The sequence below is a fragment of the Prionailurus viverrinus genome, chromosome X (genome assembly GCF_022837055.1).
Source record: "Prionailurus viverrinus isolate Anna chromosome X, UM_Priviv_1.0, whole genome shotgun sequence".
Taxonomy (NCBI): Eukaryota; Metazoa; Chordata; class Mammalia; order Carnivora; family Felidae; genus Prionailurus; species Prionailurus viverrinus.
The window spans coordinates 63,454,196-63,474,657 of NC_062579.1; the positions used below are offsets into that span (position 1 = coordinate 63,454,196).

Consider the following 20,462-nt stretch of genomic DNA (forward strand, 5'->3'; position numbering starts at 1 on the left):
AATATATCCATTCTGCTGAAGCTAGAGAATCTGGTTTATGACCCCTAGTCCAAATTTTGGATAAGCCTCTTTTCACCAGATCAGATATACTATTCTCTTTTGCCTTCTAGAGAAAGAGACCTGATACAATGAAGTTAAGTCCACTATGGAAGCAAAGGTAGCCCCTTTAAGACCTGATGTATGGAATGATCAGGAACCCTTGATTCTGACTACTGTGACATCAGGGATCAAAGATCAGAGGGACTGGCTATAGACACAAGTGAATTTTTCTTGTCAAGCTTCACTGAAATCAAACTTTCAAGAGTCATGGTCTTCTTTTTTTGTTTTGTTGTGATTTTTTGTTTTATTTTAAAGAAGATCACAAAAACAAAGCAGAAAAGGAAAGCCCAAAGATAAAAGAAAGATATTTAAACAACGGAGGGGACATATTGGGTCAGTCTCATTCTTATTGTTTGTATCAGCGAGTTTTTCTAGATACCTAATCTTTATCTCATCTCTGACATTATTACCAATCCAAGATTCCTCACTCCACCCCCCAGAGGTGGTTGTTAACATGACCTGAAAGTTAGGAATGAGTCATGACGTATATTTCACATATTACTTACTTAATCACTTAATTTTTAATTTTTTTAATGTTTATTTATTTTTGAGAGAGAGGGAGACAGAGCCCGAGCAAGGGAGGGGCAGAGAGAAAGGGAGACATGGAATTTGAAACAGGCTCCAGGCTCTGAGCTGTCAGCACAGAGCCTGATGCAGGGATCAAACCCACAAACCGTGAGATCATGACCTGAGCCAAAGTCAGATGCTTAACCAACTGATCCACTCAGGCACCCCACTTAATTTTTTTTATAAATCATAAAGTGCAGTGTTTTATAGTCGGCATCAAATTTCCCATGTCAAAATATCTCAACCAAAGTAGCAATGTAAAACAAAATCAATATCCTTGATTTCAATATGGCTCCATCAAAATGACCATGTCAGCAATGTTATGTACCAAACATAACCAGGGTGGTTATAAGAATAGGCTTTGTGTAGATCCAGTATGAATCCAGTTATATGCCTCATATCTGTGTTAAAATGCTGATTTCTTGTTTCAATGCCCATATTACTACAACTTACTCTTTCTAATGCAATTACTCAAAGTGCAGTCTTTAAGTACCAAGCATTTATTGATTGATTTGTATGTATTACCTTCTCTCCAAAGCTCTCTGCAGTATGCTGTGCCTGTTTGATATTGAAGCTCTCTATATTCAGAGAGCTGAAAAGAATTTTTTTTCTGCGTGGCTTTTGTCAACTGTGTTTTCTCTGGGTATGTTTTCCACACTATGACAATGGGAAGGGGAATTCATATATAATCCTTTTGGCTAGAAAGTTCAGTTAGTGCTTAGAGTGGCAGCTGAAATGATCTTCTATTTGCATTTCCCCTTCAGCAAACCATTCTCCATCCTAGATAAGTAGATGGTAGATAGATGTTGAAAGATGATAGATAGACAATAGATAGATAGATAGATAGATGATCGATAGATAGATAGATATGAGAGACAGACTTGCTAAGTTATCGCTATAAGTAAGCATTTGCCTGTTAGCAATAACTTTGTTTATTGGTCATTTTTAATAATGAAGCCTGGAGATATATTGGCATTTAAATATTTAGCATGTAGAATCATTGTGGGCTATTGTGTTTCAAATTTCCTTAAAATCATGGCTAAATTTTTCCTCACTCCCTTAAAAAAATGTATGTGCAGAATCCCTGGAGCTCATCCTGTCAGAGTATCCTTCCTAGAAGTCCTGTATCTCCACCGCCAAAGTTCTCTGGAAGAAATTACAAGTAAGTTCTCTTAAAAAGAAAGTTAAAACATGTAAATACTGAAAAAGAAAGCCCAATCTTATTTGGAAATAATTTTAGTAGAGAGTTTAATGTATTTATTTTTCAGTAGGAGGTGGGGGTGCAGAGAAGAAGAGGCACTGTCAGAGATAACAATGTTTCTAACCAGAAGTATCTGTTGCTGTATTTATTTATTTATTTTTTTTTAATTTTTTTATTTTTTTTTATTATTTTTTTTTTTTATGAAATTTATTGACAAATTGGTTTCCATACAACACCCAGTGCTCATCCCAAAAGGTGCCCTCCTCAATACCCATCACCCACCCTCTCCTCCCTCCCACCCCCCATCAACCCTCAGTTTGTTCTCAGTTTTTAAGTCTCTTATGCTTTGGCTCTCTCCCATTCTAACCTCTTTTTTTTTTTTTTCCTTCCCCTCCCCCATGGGTTCCTGTGAAGTTTCTCAGGATCCACATAAGAGTGAAACCATATGGTATCTGTCTTTCTCTGTATGGCTTATTTCACTTAGCATCACACTCTCCAGTTCCATCCACGTTGCTACGAAAGGCCATATTTCATTTTTTCTCATTGCCACGTAATATTCCATTGTGTATATAAACCACAATTTCTTTATCCATTCATCAGTTGATGGACATTTAGGCTCTTTCCATAATTTGGCTATTGTTGAGAGTGCTGCTATGAACATTGGGGTACACGTGGCCCTATGCATCAGCGCTCCTGTATCCCTTGGATAAATTCCTAGCAGTGCTATTGCTGGGTCATAGGGTAGGTCTATTTTTAATTTTCTGAGGAACCTCCACACTGCTTTCCAGAGCGGCTGCACCAATTTGCATTCCCACCAACAGTGCAAGAGGGTTCCCGTTTCTCCACATCCTCTCCAGCATCTATAGTCTCCGGATTTGTTCATTTTGGCCACTCTGACTGGCGTGAGGTGATACCTGAGTGTGGTTTCTGTTGCTGTATTTATACCAGACTAGAAGGTAACTCTTTGACACATTTATTGAGGAAAAAGGCAGTATTGACCAAATTAATCTGCAAGATTTTTAAAATTGTACTTCCTTCATTTATCTAAATATCATAGTAATTTCTCAAACATTCTGAGGAAGAACAGGAAATATTCCCTAACAAAACCCCTAGTTTTAGTGAGAAATTGAATAAAAGGAGAATGATTTTCTTTGTTTTATGAGGATGCTATTATTTTATTATATGTGTTATATCAATCAAAGGTGACTTCTGGATTATTTTATTTATTTGTTTCCTGTAGAGTATAGTAATAACAATCTATTTTATTATAATACTTAACACTATGTATTTTATTTTTTAAAGCATTCTGAAATATTTCATATTTATTTTTTTTTTCATTTAAAATAGCTTTATGATTCATGAACACAAAGAGGACAATCCTTTCATCTATCTATCTTATAAATGGGATGGCTCTCTGGGAACAGCTAAACTTGAAAGAAATTATGGGAGCAAGTATTCTTCAACCACATACTTGAAGCCACTCTTCGTATGTATCATGCATTTCAATCTCTATATGTGGTTATCATCATCATAATTCAAGTAAAAATAACACAATGAATACTAAGACTTTGCTATAGCAAAATGATATGACAATATCAGTTGAGATAAAGATGGAAAGATTAGCTTATAAGACTTGCTATCACAATTATTTCATTTGTAAAATGAGATTAAGAAATATGAGTCAAAGATATAGTGTATTTAATACTCCATACGCATGCATATACTTTATGTATATAAAATATTATGTAAAATATTATATAAAGTATACATGAATCATTAGAAATATGAGTCAAAAGTATAGTATATGTAATACTTCAAATGTATTAATATACTATATATACCTTAGTGAAGTTTGCAATTTTTAGAAAGGAGATTTGATATCACAGGAAGACTAGTTAAATGCTATGAGATTAACTCAGAGGTCAGAACAGTCTTATGTTATTATAATATTAACTTTCAGAATTTACCTGCTATTTTGTGTTTCAAATAACACATTAAATAGTACATTGTTCAAGCTAATGCTGAACACTAGCTAATTGCTTATCTTTAGTTACAAGACGTATTAATAATTAACATAAAGTGCAAACTGTGCTTCTCTGTACAAGTAGAAACAGCAATCAAAATAATAGTGAAATGGATTATCATCTAAAAGTTATTTTTATGGATTTTCTTGAAATGTAATAAATTATAGAAAAATGGGACTAAAATTTCATCAAAAATGAATACCTGGTTTTGTTGACATATTGAAGTGGTTTTTTGAGGAGACGGTTTTAGTTAAGTTGACCACATGACAAAATCACCTTCCCCAAAAAACTCACTGCGGGGAGTGACATCACCAAGATGGCAACATAGGTCTTTCCTGACTTCACTTCCTCTCACAAGAAGAACAACTAATGACTATTTATGAACAAGACACCATTGAGAGAATCCTAGAACATGGGGCTGAGGTTGAAACACCCGCCAGCACCACAGAGAACAAGACAGGCTTCATTAGAAGGGTAAAAGAAGCAGCTACACGGTGACCACATCGTCCCTCCCCTAGGCCAGCATACCACCACTGGGAGACATCTCTCCTGAGTCTCCAGTTCCTCCAGTGGGAAAAAAGATCCTAAGGGGACAACTAGTCCCCAGCACTGTGGGAGCCCCTAATGTGGTGTCATCCCATGAGGGCTACAGTGGAATCTGCAGGGCTCAACCACTGGCAATCTGTGGCAGAGAAGGTGGGGGACTTGCAACAACCAATTTACATATCTTGGAAAACTGAGTTCATCTCTGCAGTGTCCAAGTAGTAATTCCAACCAGCAGTTCTGCTCATCTGAAGAAGTTGGCGGTACACTTAGTCTAGAGAAGTTTCAAGATGCAGAATTGCCTGATTTGGGTCCTCAATTGAGTTTTTCAGGCCTTAGTGTCTGGTTTGTCCATTCCCAGGAAAACCCCCAACTGGGAGGAGTGTCTCTGGGCCCCATCTGACCATAGGGGCTGGCAAGAGCACATGGAAGCTGTGTAGTCAAGCAATGCTCCTGCTGAGAGGCACATGGTGGTGATTGCTCCCAAAGAAAAGCCAGTAGCAGGCATGGAGGATTATTCTGCTATGCCCAGGCAGGAGAGTTAATTTATAGCCAAGCCTGAAAGTAGCTCCCAGTCCCTCTGAACTGGAAAGCCTGTTTGTGAAAAATGTAAGGGGCCTGGAAGGGCCCTTTCTTATTCTGCCCAAACGAGGAAACTGAGACACAGCTCCATCCACTGTGGAGAGTGTCTCCCAACCCCGTCTGAACAAAATGACTGGAAGTAAGATCTGGTTACACAGGTAACTCAGTAATGCTCTAGCTGAGAGATAGGCAGGCAGAGCCAACAGACTTCAGAGTAAAGCCAGTGGCTCTCTGTGGCCAGGAAACTTGGAGTATGGGTTGGCTTGAGTTAAGGCAACAAAGAGCTTTATCAGCTTGAGAGCTGCTTCTTCTGCTGCACCTAGTAAAGAAAACTAATTCACAGCCTCACTTATTGCTGAATATAGTTTTCAGCCTGCCTGACAAGAGAACCTAACCAGAACACATGGGAAGCTGTGTAGCTCATCCAACAGTCTTGCTCACAGTGGCACTTGAACAAAGCATGGCCTGTGGCTTTCCCCAACTGCAGAGCAAAACTAGTGGCCTCACCTGACAAGGGAATTCAGTCACACTCTTGTATGATTGGGGTCCCCAAACAATGAGCCCAGACCCTGCATCCCAACCTGCTTCCCAGCAGGGAAGCTAATTCATAGTCCCGTTTACTACTGAATATAGTACCCAGTTCCAACCATCTAGTAAGCCTGGTCAGTTCCAACCATCTAGTAAGCCTGACCAGAGAATCAGGGCAACCCCACAGCCCATACTACAGCTTCACTTGAGCAGTGAACCAAGCCAGCAATTCTATACAACTGTTCTCAGCCAGTGGTACACCTCCTTCATTCCTGACCTCAGAGCTTTAACAGCTGCCTCACCTAAAAATAGACCTTAATAGCCATCTCCACCTACCCAAGGACACTACCAGAAGATACCCAGAAATGCAAGCTACACCTAATGGTGAATATCTGCCTCTACCAAAGTAAACTTATAAAGTCTGGAAGAAAACCTCAATTACTCAAATGTACACATACCAATATAAGGAATCAAAGATAACGAAAAATCAGGTAAATATGACACCACCAGAGGAAACTAATAAGGCTCCAAGTAACTCACCCTAAAGAAATAGATATTTATGAACTGTCAAAAAATTCAGAATAATCCTCTTACAGAAGATTAGCAACTAAAAGAACACACAAAATCTAAACAAAATTAAGTGAACAAGACGTGAACTAAACAAGAAGTTCAACAAATAGAAACCATAAAATAACCCCAGAAATCTTAGAGTTGAAAAATACAATAGCTGAAATGAAAAGTTCAACAGAGAGCTCCAAAAGCAGATTCAACCATGCAGAAGAATGAATCAACGACTTGAGGATAGGACGTTAGAAATCATTTAGTCAGAGGAGCAAAAAAAAAATTATTTTTAATGAAACAGAGTGAAAAAAGCCTATGAGACTTATGCAACATAATGGAAACATACAATATTCACATTATGGGAATTCCAGAAGAAGAGAAATAGAAAAGAACAGAGAGTATATTCAAAGTAATAATCACTGAAACCTTTCTGAACTTGAGGAAAGAAATGGACATCCAGATACATGAGGCCTAAAAGATCCCAAATAGGTTGAACCCAAATAGAACTACATCAAGACACATTATAATCAAATCATCAAAAGTCAAAGAGAAAAAAAAAGAATTTTAAAAGCAGAAAGAGAAAAAAGAAAAAGTTACATACAAGAAAAACTCCGTAAGACTATGGGTAGATTCCTCAACAGAAACATTTCAGGCAGGAGACAATGGGATGACATATTCAAAATATTGAAAGAAAAAAAAAAACATATCAACCAAGAATATTATACCTGGCAAAGCTTTCTTCAGAAATGAAGGACAGATAAAGACTTGCCCAAACAAACAGAAGGTGAAGGAATTTATTACCACTAGGCCTGCCTAACAAGAAATGCTCAAAGGAGTTCTTTGAGTGGAAATAAAAGATGCTAATTGACATCATGAAAACACAAAAAGTTAGTGTAAAACTCACTCAACGGTAAACATATAGTCAAAGTTAGATTCTGTAATTTGGTAATGGTGGTAAATAATTCACTACAATTCTAATTTAAAGGTAAAAACAAATGTAGTAAAAATAACTGTAATGACAATAATCTATTATTAGTTACATAAAAAATATGTAAAGTGTAACAGCAGTAACCTAAAATTTGAAGGAGAGAAAATGTAACACTGTAAAGTTTAGGAATTATATTGAAGTTAAGTTGTTATTGGCTTAAAAATAGAGTGTTATAATTTAAGATATTCTATGTAAGCCTCATAGTAACTGCAAGGGGAAAACCTGCAGTAATTACACAAAATAATGTGATAAAGATGTCAAATTATACTGATACAAAATATATCAAAATATACACAAAAATACAGCAGAATAAGAAGCCAAAAACCGTGAATCTACAAAATAACAGAAAACAATTAACAAAATGACAAAAGTAAGTCCTTACCTATAAACAATACTTTAAACATAACAGGATTAAATTCTCCAATTCAAACACATAGAGTGGCTGCCTACAAGAGGCTCACAGTAGCCTTAAAGACATGCATAGACTTAAAGTGAAAGGATAGAAAAATACATTTCAAGCAAATGGTAACATACACACACACACACACACACATATATATTTATATATATATATATATATATATATATATACATAAAATATACACACACACACACATATATAGGATAGTCATACTTATATAAGACAAAATATGCTTTAAAGTAAAAATGGTAAAAAGAGACAAAGAATGTCATTACATAATGATGGAGTCAACCCATCAAGAAGATATAACAATTGCAAATATTTATGTGCCCAACATTAGAACATCTAAATATATAAAGCAAAAGGAAACATAGCTGAAAGGAGAAATAAACAGAAATACAATAATAGTTCAGGACATAATATCCCACTCTCAAAAATAGCACTGCTAGAAATTTACCCAAGGGATACAGGAGTGCTGATGCATAGAGGCACTTGTACCCCAATGTTTATAGCAGCACTTTCAACAATAGCCAAATTATGGAAAGAGCCTAAATGTCCATCAACTGATGAATGGATAAAGAAGTTGTGGTTTATATATACAATGGAATACTACTTGGCAATGAGAATGAATGAAATATAGACTTTTGCAGCAACGTGGATGGAACTGGAGGGTGTTCTGCTAAGTGAAATAAGCCAGGCAGAGTAAGACAGATACCATATGTTTTCACTCTTATGTGGATCCTGAGAAACTTAATAGAAGACCACGGGGGAGGGGAAGGGGGGAAAAGTTACAGAGAGGGAAGGAGCCAAACCATAAGAGACTCTTAAAAACTGAGAATAAACTGAGGGTTGATGGGGGTGGAAGGGAAGGGAAAGTGGGTGATGGGCATTGAGGAGAGCACCTGTTGGGATGAGCAATGAGTGTTGTATGGAAACCAATTTGACAATAAGTTTCATATTAAAAAATAATAAAAAATAAATAAATACACTACCCAATCAATAAACAGTGGATTTGAACAAAATTATAGACCAAATGGACCTAACAGATATATACAAAACATTCTATCCAATAACAGCACTGTACACATTGTCTCAATTGCACATGGATCATTTTCTAGGAGACATTATACATTAGGCCACAAAATAAGTCTTAGCAAATTCAAGACTGAGATCATAACAAGTATCTTCCCTGACCACAATCACATAAAACTAGAAATCAATACCAAGAAGAAAAATGGAAAGTTCACAAATAAATTGAAATTAAACAATACTCTTCTGAACAACCAATGGATCAAAAAAGAAATTAAAGAGAAAATAAGTGAAAAAAATGTATTGAGACAAATGAAAGTGGAAACCAAACATACTAGAATTTACGATTTGCAGCAAAAGCAAGTCTAAGAGGAATGTTTATCAAAATAAATGTCTAAATTAAAAAAAAAGCAAGAAATATACCAAATAAAAAAAAAATTAACTGAACACTTTAAGAATCTAGAAAAAGAAGAACGAACTGAGCCCAGTGTTAGCAGAAGGACAAAATAAAGACTAGAGCAGAAATAAATGAAGTTGAGATCAGAGAAACAATAGAAAAGATTACCCAAACTAAGAATTGGTTCTTTGAAAAGGTAAACAAAATTGACAAACTTTTAGTTAGACTAATCAAGGAAAAAAGAGAGAGGACGCAAATCAATAAAATTATAAATGAAAAAGTCATTACAACTGATACCACAGAAATACAAAGGATTATAAGAAGCTACTATGAATAACTACATGCCAACAAAGTGGACAACCTAGAAGAAATGGAAAAATTTAGGGGTGCCTGGGTGGCTCAGTCGGCTAAGCCACCGACTTCAGCTCAGGTCATGATCTCACGGTTCATGTGTTTTTGGGGCCCACGTTGGGCTCCATGCTTAGGGCTTGGAGCCTGGAGCATGCCTCAGATTCTGTGTCTCCCTCCCTTTCTCTGCCCCTCCCCTGCTTGTGCCCTATCTCTCTCTCTCTCAAAAATAAACAAACATTTTTTTAAAAATTACAAAACGAAATGGAAAAATTCTTAGAAACATACGACCTACCAACTGAATCAGGAAAAAAATTAAAAATCTGAATAAACCAACTACTAGTAAGGAGATTGAATCAGTAAGCAAAAATCTTCCAGTGAATGAAAGCCCAGGATCAGAGGCTTCTCTGGTGAAGTTTACCAAACATTTCAATAAGAATTAACATCAATCCTTCTCAACCTCTTGCAAAAATAAATAGATGAGGGAACACTCTCAAACTCATTTTACAAGGCCAGCCTTATCCTAATTATGCTAATGTCCTAATACTTAATATCCAAATCAAAGCCAGAAAAGGACATTACTAGAAATTATAGACCAATATCCTTGATGAATACAGACGCAAGAATTCTCAATAAAATACTAGCAAGGCAAATTAAGCCTTGCACATTAGAAGGATCACTCACCATGACTGAGTGGGATTTATCCCTAGGGTGCAAGGATGGTTCAGCACATGCCAATCAATCAATGTGATGCATCACATTAATAGAATGAAGGAAAAGATGATTATCTCAATAGACAGAAAACATTTGACAAAATTCAACATCAGTTCATGATAAAAACACTTAACAAATTAGACATAGAAGGAATATATATCAACATAATAAGGGACATATGGGATAAGCCCACACCTAACATCATGCTCAATAGTGGGAAATTAAGAGCTTTTCTTCTAAAATCAGGAACTAGACAAGGGGACTTAATGTCACCATTAAAAAAAATCAAATCTAAGTTAGCATATAGTGTAATAATGGTTTCAGGAGTGGAATTTAGTGATTCATTACTTCCATACAACACTCAGTGTTCATCCCAACAAGTGCCCTCCTTAATGCCCATCACCCATTTAGCCCATCCCCCCCCTTCCTCCAGCAACCCTCAGTTTGTCCTCTGTATTTAAGAGACTTATGGGAGCGCTTGGGTGGCTCAGTCGGTTGTCTCTGACTTCAGCTAAGGTCATGATCTCATGGTTCATGGGTTTGAGTCCAGATCAGGCTCTGTTCTGACAGCTCAGAGCCTGGATCCTGCTTTAGATTCTGTCTCCCTCTCTCTCTCTGCCTCTCTCTCTCTCTCTCTCTCTCAAAAATAAAATAAACGGGCGCCTGGGTGGCTCAGTCGGTTAAGTGGCCGACTTCGGCTCAGGTCATGATCTCACGGTCCATGAGTTCGAGCCCCGCGTCGGGCTCTGTGCTGACAGCTCGGAGCCTGGAGCCTGTTTCGGATTCTGTGTCTCCCTCTCTCTGACCCTCCCCCATTCATGCTCTGTCTCTCTCTGTCTCAAAAATAAATAAACGTTAAAAAACAAATCCTTCAGCTTAAAAAAAAATAAAATAAACATTAAAAAAATTTTAAAAAAGAGTCTCATGGTTTGTCTCCCTCTCTGTTTTTATCTTATTTTTCCTTTCTTTCCCCTATGTTCATCTCTTTTGTTTCTTAAATTCCATATATGAGTGAAATCACATGATATTTATCTTTCTCTGCTTGACTTGTCTTACTTAGAATAATACATTCTATTCCCATCCACGTTGTTGCAAATGGCAAGATTTCATTCTTTTTGATTGCCAAGTAGTATTCATCACATCTTCTTCATCCATTCATCAGTCAATGGACATTTTGGCTCTTTCCATAATTTGGCTATAGTTGCTAGTGCTGCTATAAACAATGGGGTGCATGTGTCCCTTCAAATCTATATTTTTGTATTCTTTGGATAAATACCTAGTAGTAGCGCAAGTTCTGGGTCATAGGATAGCTCTGTTTTAATTTTTTGCAGAATCTTTATACTGTTCTCCAGAGTGGCTGCACCAGCTTGTATTCCCACCAACAGTGCAAAAGGGTTCCCCTTTCTCTCCGTCCTCACCAACATCTGCTTTGATTTTCTTTTTCAACATTATTTTGGCTATTCGGGGTCTTTTCTGGTTTCCCATAAATTTCAGATTTTTTTGTTCTATCTCTATGAAGAATGCTGGTGTTATTTTGATAGGGATTGCATTGAATATGTAGATTGCTCGGCATAGTGTCGACATTTTAACAATATTCTTCTGATCCATGAGCATAGAATGTTTTTCCATTTCTTTGTGACTTCTTCAATTTCTTTCATAAGCTTTCTATAGTTTTCTGCATACAGATATTTTACCTCTTTGGTTAGGTTTATTCCTAGGTATTTTTTTGGTTTTCTGTGAAATTGTAAATGGGATTGATTCCTCAATTTTTCTTTCTGCTGCTTCATTATTGGTGTATAGAAATGGAAATGATTTCTGTGCATTGATTTTATATCCTGCAACTTTACTGAATTTCTGTATCAGTTCTAGCAGTTTTTTGGTGGAGTCTGTCAGCTTTTCCATGTAGAGAATCATGCCATCTTCCAAGAGTGAAACTTTGACTTCTTCCTTGCTGATTTGGATGCCTTTTATTTCTTTTTGTTGTCTGATTGCTGAGGCTGGGATTTCCAGTACCATGTTGAACAGAAATCCCTGAACTCAGGGAGAAAGCTCTCAGTTTTTCCCCATTGAAGATGATATTGTCTATGGGTCTTTCTTATATGGCCTTTATGGTTTTGAGTATGTTCCTTCTATCCCTACTTTCTTGAGGGTTTTTATCAAGAAAGATACTGTATTTTGTCAAATGCCATTTCTGCGTCTATTGGGAGGATCATATGGTTCTTATCCTTTATTTATTAATGTGATATATCACTTTGATTTATTTGTGGATATTGAACCACTCCTGCATCCCAGGAATGAACCCCACTCGATTGTGATGAATACTTCTTTTAATGTATTGTTGGATTATCACTCTCACCATTTTTATCCAACATAGTAATGGAAATCTAGCTAGAGCAATCAGAGAAGAAAAAGAAATTAAAACATCAAAATTGGAAAGGACCATTAAAATTGTTTCTATTTACTGATGAAATTATTTTATATATAGATAATCCTAAAGAATCAACCAAAAAGACTTAGAAATTATCAACGGATTCAGAAAAGTTGCAGGATATAAAATTAATATACAAACATCAATAGCATTTCTATACACTAACAGGAAATTTTCTGAAAAAAAAAAAAAAGAAAATGATCCCGTTTACAATAACATCAAAAACAATAAAATCCTTAGGAATAAATTTAACCAAGGAGGTGAAAGATCTGTACTCTGAACACCATAAGGGATTAATAAAAGAGATCGGAGAAGACATAAATAAATGGAAAGGTATTCTATATTCGTGGATTGGGATAATTAATATTGTTAAAATATCTATCGTATCAAAAGCCATCTGTATATTCAATGCATTCCCTACCAAGATTCCAATGGTATTTTTTACGAAAAAAAAAAAAAACCTCCTAAAATTTATATGGAAACACAAAAGACCCCAAATAGCCAAAGAAATCCTGAGAAAGAAGAACAAAGCAGGAGGCATCATACTTCCTGATTTCAAGCTATATTATAAAGCTATAATGATTAAAACAGTAAGGTACTGGCATAAAAACAAATGGACCAGCAGAAAACAATCAAGAGCACACAAATAAAACCAAGCATATACCATCAGCTAATATTTGACAAGGGAACCAAGAATACTTAATGAAGAAAAGGCAGTATCTTCAATAAATGGTTATGAAAACATTTGATATTTACATATTAAAAAATGAAGCTTGACCCCTATCTTACACCACTCACAAAAACAAACTTAAAATGGATTAAAGACTTAAATGTAAGAACTGAAGGGGTGCCTGGGTGGCTCAGTTGATTAAGCATCTGATTCTTGATTTCAGGCTCAGGTCATGATCTCATGGTTTGTGAGATCCAGGCCCCATCAGGCTCTGTGCTGACAGCGTGGAGTCTGCTTGGGATTCTCTCTCTGCCCCTCCCTTGATTCTTTTAAAGTAAGACCTAATCTCTGCCCCTCCCTTGATTCTTTTATATTTATTTTTGGTTTTTTTAATAATATAAATATACAAATAAGTATATATATACAGTCAAATTGGTTTACATACAACACCCAGTGCTCATTCAAGTGCCTTCTTCCATGTACATCAACCATTTTCCCCTCTACCCCACCCCCATCAGCCCTCAGTTTGTGCTCAGTCCTTAAGAGTCTAAATCACTGGGCTTGAAACAGGCATAGAAGAGAGCAGAGAATCTATTACTGCAGAGACCAAGGAAGTAAAAAATAGTCATGATGAATTAAAAAAATGCTATAAATGATGTGCAAAAAAAATGGAAGCAGCCACAGTGCAGATTCTTTCAAAATAAGACCTAAAACACAAGCAACAAAATCAAAAGTCAACACTTGGGGCTACATCAATCTACAAAGCTTCTGCACAGTAAAAGAAACCATAACCAAAGTGAAAAGACAACTTATGGAATGGGATAAAATATTTTAAACCATATATCTGGCAAGAGGTTAACATCTAAAATATATAAAGAACAAATACAACTCAATAGAAAAAAAGAAAAAACCAAATAATCCAAAATGAGCAAAGAAGCAGAATAGACATTTTTTCCAAAGAAGATATACAAATGCCCAACATGTACATGAAAAGATGCTCAACATCAGTAGTCATCAAAGAAATGAGAATTAAAACCATAAGGAGATATCATCACATTTCTGTTATAATGGCCATCATTAAAAAGACAAGAAATAACAAATGCTGGTGTGGATGTGGAGAAAATGGAACCCCTGTGCATTGTTGGTGGGATTATAAACTGGTACAGCCAGTACAGAAAACAGTAAGGAGGCTCCTCTAAACAAACAAACAAACAAACAAATAGAGGATAAATAAATAAATAAATAAATAAATAAATAAATAAAGGAGCTATGAGATGATCTAGCAATTTCACTTCTGGGAATATATTCAAAGGAAATGAAAACACTAACTCAAAAAGATATCTGCATTACCATGTTCACAGCAGCATTATTTGCAGTAGCCAAGACATGGAAACAACATAAGTGTCCATCCATAGATGAATGGATAAAGAAGCTGTGGTATGGGGCGCCTGGGTGGCTCAATTGGTTAAGCTCCCAACTTTGGCTGTGGTCATGATCTCACGGTTCATAGGTTCGAGCCCTGCATCAGGCTCTGTGCTGACAGCTCAAAGCCTGGAGCCTGTTTCAGATTTTGTGTCTCCCTCTCTCTCTATCCCTCCCCCACTCACCCTCTGTCTCCCTCTGTCTCAAAAATAAATGAACATTAAAAAAAAAGAAGTTGTGGTATATGTATCCAAAAGGAATATTCAGCCATTAAAAAAATGAGGAAATCCTATCATTTGCAACAACATGGATGGACCTTTCAGGCATTGTGCTAAGTGAAATAAGTGAGACAGGGAAAAACAAATATTGTATGATCTCATTTATATGTGGAATCTAATAGACGTTGGGGTGAGGGGAGGAGGAACAGGAGGAAGGTGGTCAAAACGTACAAACTTCCAGTCATAAGATGAATGAGTACTAGGTGTGTTAATGTAAAACATGATTACTATAGTTAATACTACTGTGTGATATATAGGAAAGTTGTGAATAGAGTAAATCCTAAGAATTCTCACCACAAAGATACTTTTTACCTTTTTATTGTATCTATAAGAGATGATGAATGTTAACTAAACCTGTTGTGGTAATAATTTAACGATATATGTGAATCAAACCATCATGCTGTACACCTTAAATTTATACAGGGATGTAAGTCAATTGTTTCTCAATAAAACTGGGAAAAAATCTGATGCGTGGCATCAGAGAGGTAAATTAAGGAAATGCAAAAATGGAATTTTAAAGATGTTAATTGTGCAAAATACAGACAAAATGCTGGATGTGTGATAGAATAAAAACTGATTTTTGTAATTTGCTCAGCACATATTACATAGGTGGTACCATCTATGCGGACCAGTGATTCTGGAAGATAGTACTGGGAAGAACCTGGGAACATTTAAAGGACATGTGAAATTAGTTAGAAAGAGGAGGAAATAAGAGAGTGGTACTGAACTTATTGTGGGTCATTATATGTGGAAATCCAAGAAGAGAAAGTCTAAGTAATAAAAGAGGAAAGACTGATATTGAGACTATAGAGGGAAAACTGGCTGAGTTTGAATGCAAGTAGCTTCAGAATTAGTTTTGATATGTAGATTAGTTTTGTTGCTGCAAATTACCACAGACTTATCAGCTTAAAACAGCATACATTCATTATGTCACAGTTTATGTGGGTCCAGAGTCTGGATATGACTTATCTGAGCACTCTGCTTAGGGTCTTACACAAGGCTGCGATTAAAGCATTAGGTGGGCTTAATTCTCATTTGGAGTTTGGGTTGTCTTGCAAGTTCACATGGTTGTTGGCAGAATCCAGTTCCTTGCAGGTGTAGAATTTAGGTAGTCTCCTCTCACCCCATTTCTTTCCTTGCTGTCTGTCAGCTAGGGAGTTGCTATTAGTTCCTAGATATCATTTACAGTTGCCATGTGGACCTCTGACAGACCATCTCACAACATTGTAGTTTTCATCAAGGCTGGTGGAAGAATCTCTAGGTCCATTGTTCCATGAGGGTGATAGAGGCTGAGACACTGATCCTTGTCTCACGGAGTCGAAGAATGAATCTCCCGGACAACAGAGAGTGAGCAAAACGATAGAGTTTATTGAGGGAAAGCATAAAGCTCTCAAGACTGAGAGGAGTTCCTACTGGGTTGCCATGGAGGAGTTTTGTCCCTGAATGGGACCTTATTAGAAAGTTTCTGAGACTCCACTCATGGCACCTATCCCAGGAAGGTCTGGAATAAATTTATCATTTTTTTTCCCCCAAAACTCCCCACCACTTCTTCAGCTTCCCACTTGAAGCTACAGCTTTCCTCCTCCTCCCAGAGGGTCCCTTATGTCTCTGGGCCTAATGTTAACCCTTTCCCTACTCACCATTATGCTAGGACAGAGTCTTATACAACAAAACCTATTCAAGGAAGTAACTATACCATTTATATCCCCTCACATTTTCTCCACATTTTGTTGGCTAGAAGAAAGTCACAGGTTCTGCTCACACTCAAGAGTAGGGGGTAATGCAAGGGACATGACCCATTATGGGGATCATTCATTAAGGTGTGAACAGATAAATAGCATGTTAGCCATTAAAAGGGACTAAAGTGGTACTAAATGAAATAGCTCAGCTTTTTACTTTAAGGCAAGGTGAACAGAAAAAAAGTATACATATGGCGACCATTCAAGGTTATGAAATTAGAGAAATCTTGGGACAGATAATCTTTTAAAACTTAGTGACGTTAACTGAGTAACATGACATTTTTCATTCATTCAACCAAGTGGTTGTCCATGTTGTGTCAGGCATTGTTGTTGTAGTTAAACAATAATAAAAGTTACTATGCCTGTTCCATGGATCTATAATATAGTAGGGGAAACAGACATTAAGCAAGTAAACACATATAGAATTACAAATTGCAGACTCAGGAGGAAGATGGCCATGTAGGAGGACACCGGGCTCACCTCGTCCTCTGACTGCTTAGATTCCACCCACATCTGCTTAAATAACCCAGAAAACCACCAGAAGACTAGCAAAATGGACTCTCTGGAGCCAAGCATAGACAAAAGGCCCACGGAAGACAGTAGGAAGAGCAGTTGCCATATGGAGTTGCCATATTTATATCAGAAAAACTAGACTTTAATTTAAAGGCTGTAACAAGAGATGAAGAAGGGCATTATATAATAATCACAGGGTTTATCCATCAGGAAGAGCTAACAAGTATAAATGTCGATGCGCCGAACACGGGAGCCCTCAAATATATAAAACAATCACAAACATAAGCAACCTTATTGATAAGAATGTGGTAATTGCAGGGGACTTTAATTACCCACTTACAACAATGGATAGACGATCTAGACACAGGGTCAATAAAGAAACAAGGGCCCTGAATGATACATTGGATCAGAAGGACTTGACAGACATATTTAGAACTCTGCATCCCAAAGCAACAGAATATACTTTCTTCTCGAGTGCATATGGAACCTTCTCCAAGGTAGATCACATACTGGGTCACAAAACAGCCCTTTAAGTATACAAGAATTGGGATCCTACCATGCACACATTCAGACCACAATCCTATGAAACTTGAAATTAACCACAGGAAAAAGTCTGGAAAACCTCCAAAAGCACGGAGGTTAAAGAACACCCTACTAAAGAATGAATGGGTCAACCAGGCAATTAGAGAATAAATTAAAAAATATATGGAAACATATAAAAGTGAAAATGAAAATACAACAACCCAAACGCTTTGGGATGCAGCGAAGGCATTCCTGAGAGGAAAACACATTGCAATCCGGGCCTATCTCAAGAAACAAGAAAAATTCCAAATACAAAATCTAACAGCACACCTAAAGGAAAGAGAAGCAGAACAGCAAATACACTCCAAACCCAGCAGAAAGAGAGTAATAATAAAGATCAGAGCAGAAACAAACAATATAGAATCTAAAAAAACTGTAAAGCAGATCAATGAAACCAAGAGTTGGTTTTTTTTAAAAGATAAACAAAATTCACAAACCTCTAGCCTGGGTTCTCAAAAATAAAAGGGAAATGACCCAAATAGATAAAATCATGAATGAAAATGGAATTATGACAACCAATCCCTCAGAAATACAAGCAATTATCAAGGAATACTAGTAAAAATTATATGCCAGCAAACTGGACAACCTGGAAGAAATCGAAAAATTCCTAAGCACCTACACTCCAACAGGAAGAAATAGAAAACTTGAACAGACCCTTAACCAGCAAAGAAATGAATCAGTTATCAAATATCTCCCAATGAATAAGAGTCCAGGACCAGGTGGCTTCCATGGGGAATTCTACCAGACATTTAAAGCAGAAATAATACCTATCCTTCACAAGCTGTTCCAAAAAACAGAAAGGGAAGGGAAACTTCCAGACTCATTCAATGATACCAGCATCACTTTTATTCCCAAACCAGACAGAAACCCGGCAAAAAAAGAGAACTACAGTCCAATATCCCTGATGAATATGGATGAAAAATTCTCAAGAAGATACTAGTGGATCGAATTCAACAGCATATAAAAAGTATTATTCACCATGATCAAGTGGGTTTCATTCCTGGGCTGCAGGGCTGGTTCAATATTCATAAATCAATCAATGCGATACATCACATTAATAAAAGAAAAGAACCATATGATCCTGTCAATGGATGCAGAAACAGCATTTGACAAAATTCAGCATCACTCAAGAAATTTGGGATAGAATGAACATACTTAAACATCATAAAAGTCATTTATGAAAAGCCCACAGCTAATATCATCCTCAATGGGTAGAAACTGAGAGCTTTCCCCATGAGATCAGGAAGGTGACAAGGATGTCCACTCTCACCACCATTGTTTAACATAGTATTGGAAGTCCTAGTATCAGCAATCAGACAACAAAAGGAAATCAAAGGCACCGAAATTGGCAAAGATGAAGTCAAACTTTCACTTTTTGCAGACTACATGATAATCTAAATGGAAAACCTGGCAAACTCCACCAAAGTCTGCTAGCACTGATACATGAATTCAGCAAAGTCACAGGGTACTAAATTAATGTACAGAAATAGGTTGCATTTTTAGACACCAACAATGAAGCAACAGAAAGAGAAATAAAGACACTGATCATTCACAATTGCAGCAAGAAGCATAAAATACCTAGGAATAAACCTAACCAAAGATGTAGGACATCTATATGCTGAAAACTATAGAAATCTTATGAAGGAAATTGAAGAAGATGCAAAGGAATGGAAAAACATTCCATGCTCACGGATTGGAAGAATAAAAATTGTTAAAATGTCAATACTACCTAAAGCTATCCACACATTCAATGTAATCCCAATCAAAATGGCACCAGCATTATTCTCGAAAGTAGAACAAACAATCCTAAAATTTGTATGTAATCACAAAAGACCCCAAATAACCAAAATAATATTGAAGAAGAAGACCAAAGCGAGAGGTATCAATCCCAGACTTTAGCCTCTACTACAAAGCTTTAATCATCAAGACACTATGGTATTGGCACAAAAACAGACACATAGACCAATGGACTAGAATAGACACTACAAAATTGGACCCACAAAAGTATGGCCAACTAATTTTTGACAAAGCAGGAAAGAATATCCAATGGAAAAAAAAGACAGTCTCTTTAACAAATGTTGCTGGGAGAACTGGACAGCAACATGCAGAAGAATGAAACTAGAACACTTTCTTACACCATTCACAAAAATAAACTCAAAATGGGTGAAGCACCTAAATGTGAGACAGGAAACCATCAAAACCCTAGAGGAGAAAGCAAGAAAAAACCTCTCTGACCTCAGCCGCAGCAATTTCTTAGCTGACACATCTCCAAAGACAAGGGAAGCAAAAGCAAAAATGAACTATTGGGACCTCATGAAGATAAAAAGCTTCTTCACTGAAAATGAAATAGTCAACAAAACTAAAAGGGAACTGATGGAATGGGAAAAGATATTTGCAATTGACATATTGGACAAAGGCAAGAACTCACCAAACTCCACACCCAAAAAACAAACAATCCAGTGAAGAAATGGGCAGAAGACATGAATAGACACTTCTCTAAAGGAGACATCCAGATGGCCAACAGGCACATGAAAAAATGCTGAAAGTCACTCCTCATCAGGGAAATAGAAATCAAAACCACACTCAGATACCACTCACGCCAGTCAGAGTGGCTAAAATGAACAAATCAGGAGACTATAGATCCTGGAGAGGGTGTGGAGAAATGGGAACCCTCTTGCACTGTTGGTGGGATTGCAAATTGGTGCAGCTGCTCTGGGAACGTTGTGGAGGTTCCTCAAAAAATTAAAAATAGATCTACCCTATGACCCAGCAATAGCACTGCTAGGAATTTACCCAAGGGATACAGGAGTGCTGACGCATAGGGGCCC

At 36.8% G+C, this 20,462-nt stretch overlaps 1 long non-coding RNA gene across 1 annotated transcript; it reads left to right on the forward strand.

Annotated features, from left to right (window-relative positions):
* The first annotated feature begins 355 nt into the window (after positions 1 to 355).
* LOC125157152 (uncharacterized) lies at positions 356 to 3,302 on the forward strand. Its single transcript, XR_007148881.1, has 3 exons — positions 356 to 432; positions 1,746 to 1,828; positions 3,215 to 3,302. It is a non-coding gene; the product is annotated as an uncharacterized LOC125157152 (long non-coding RNA).
* The last annotated feature ends 17,160 nt before the right edge of the window (positions 3,303 to 20,462 follow it).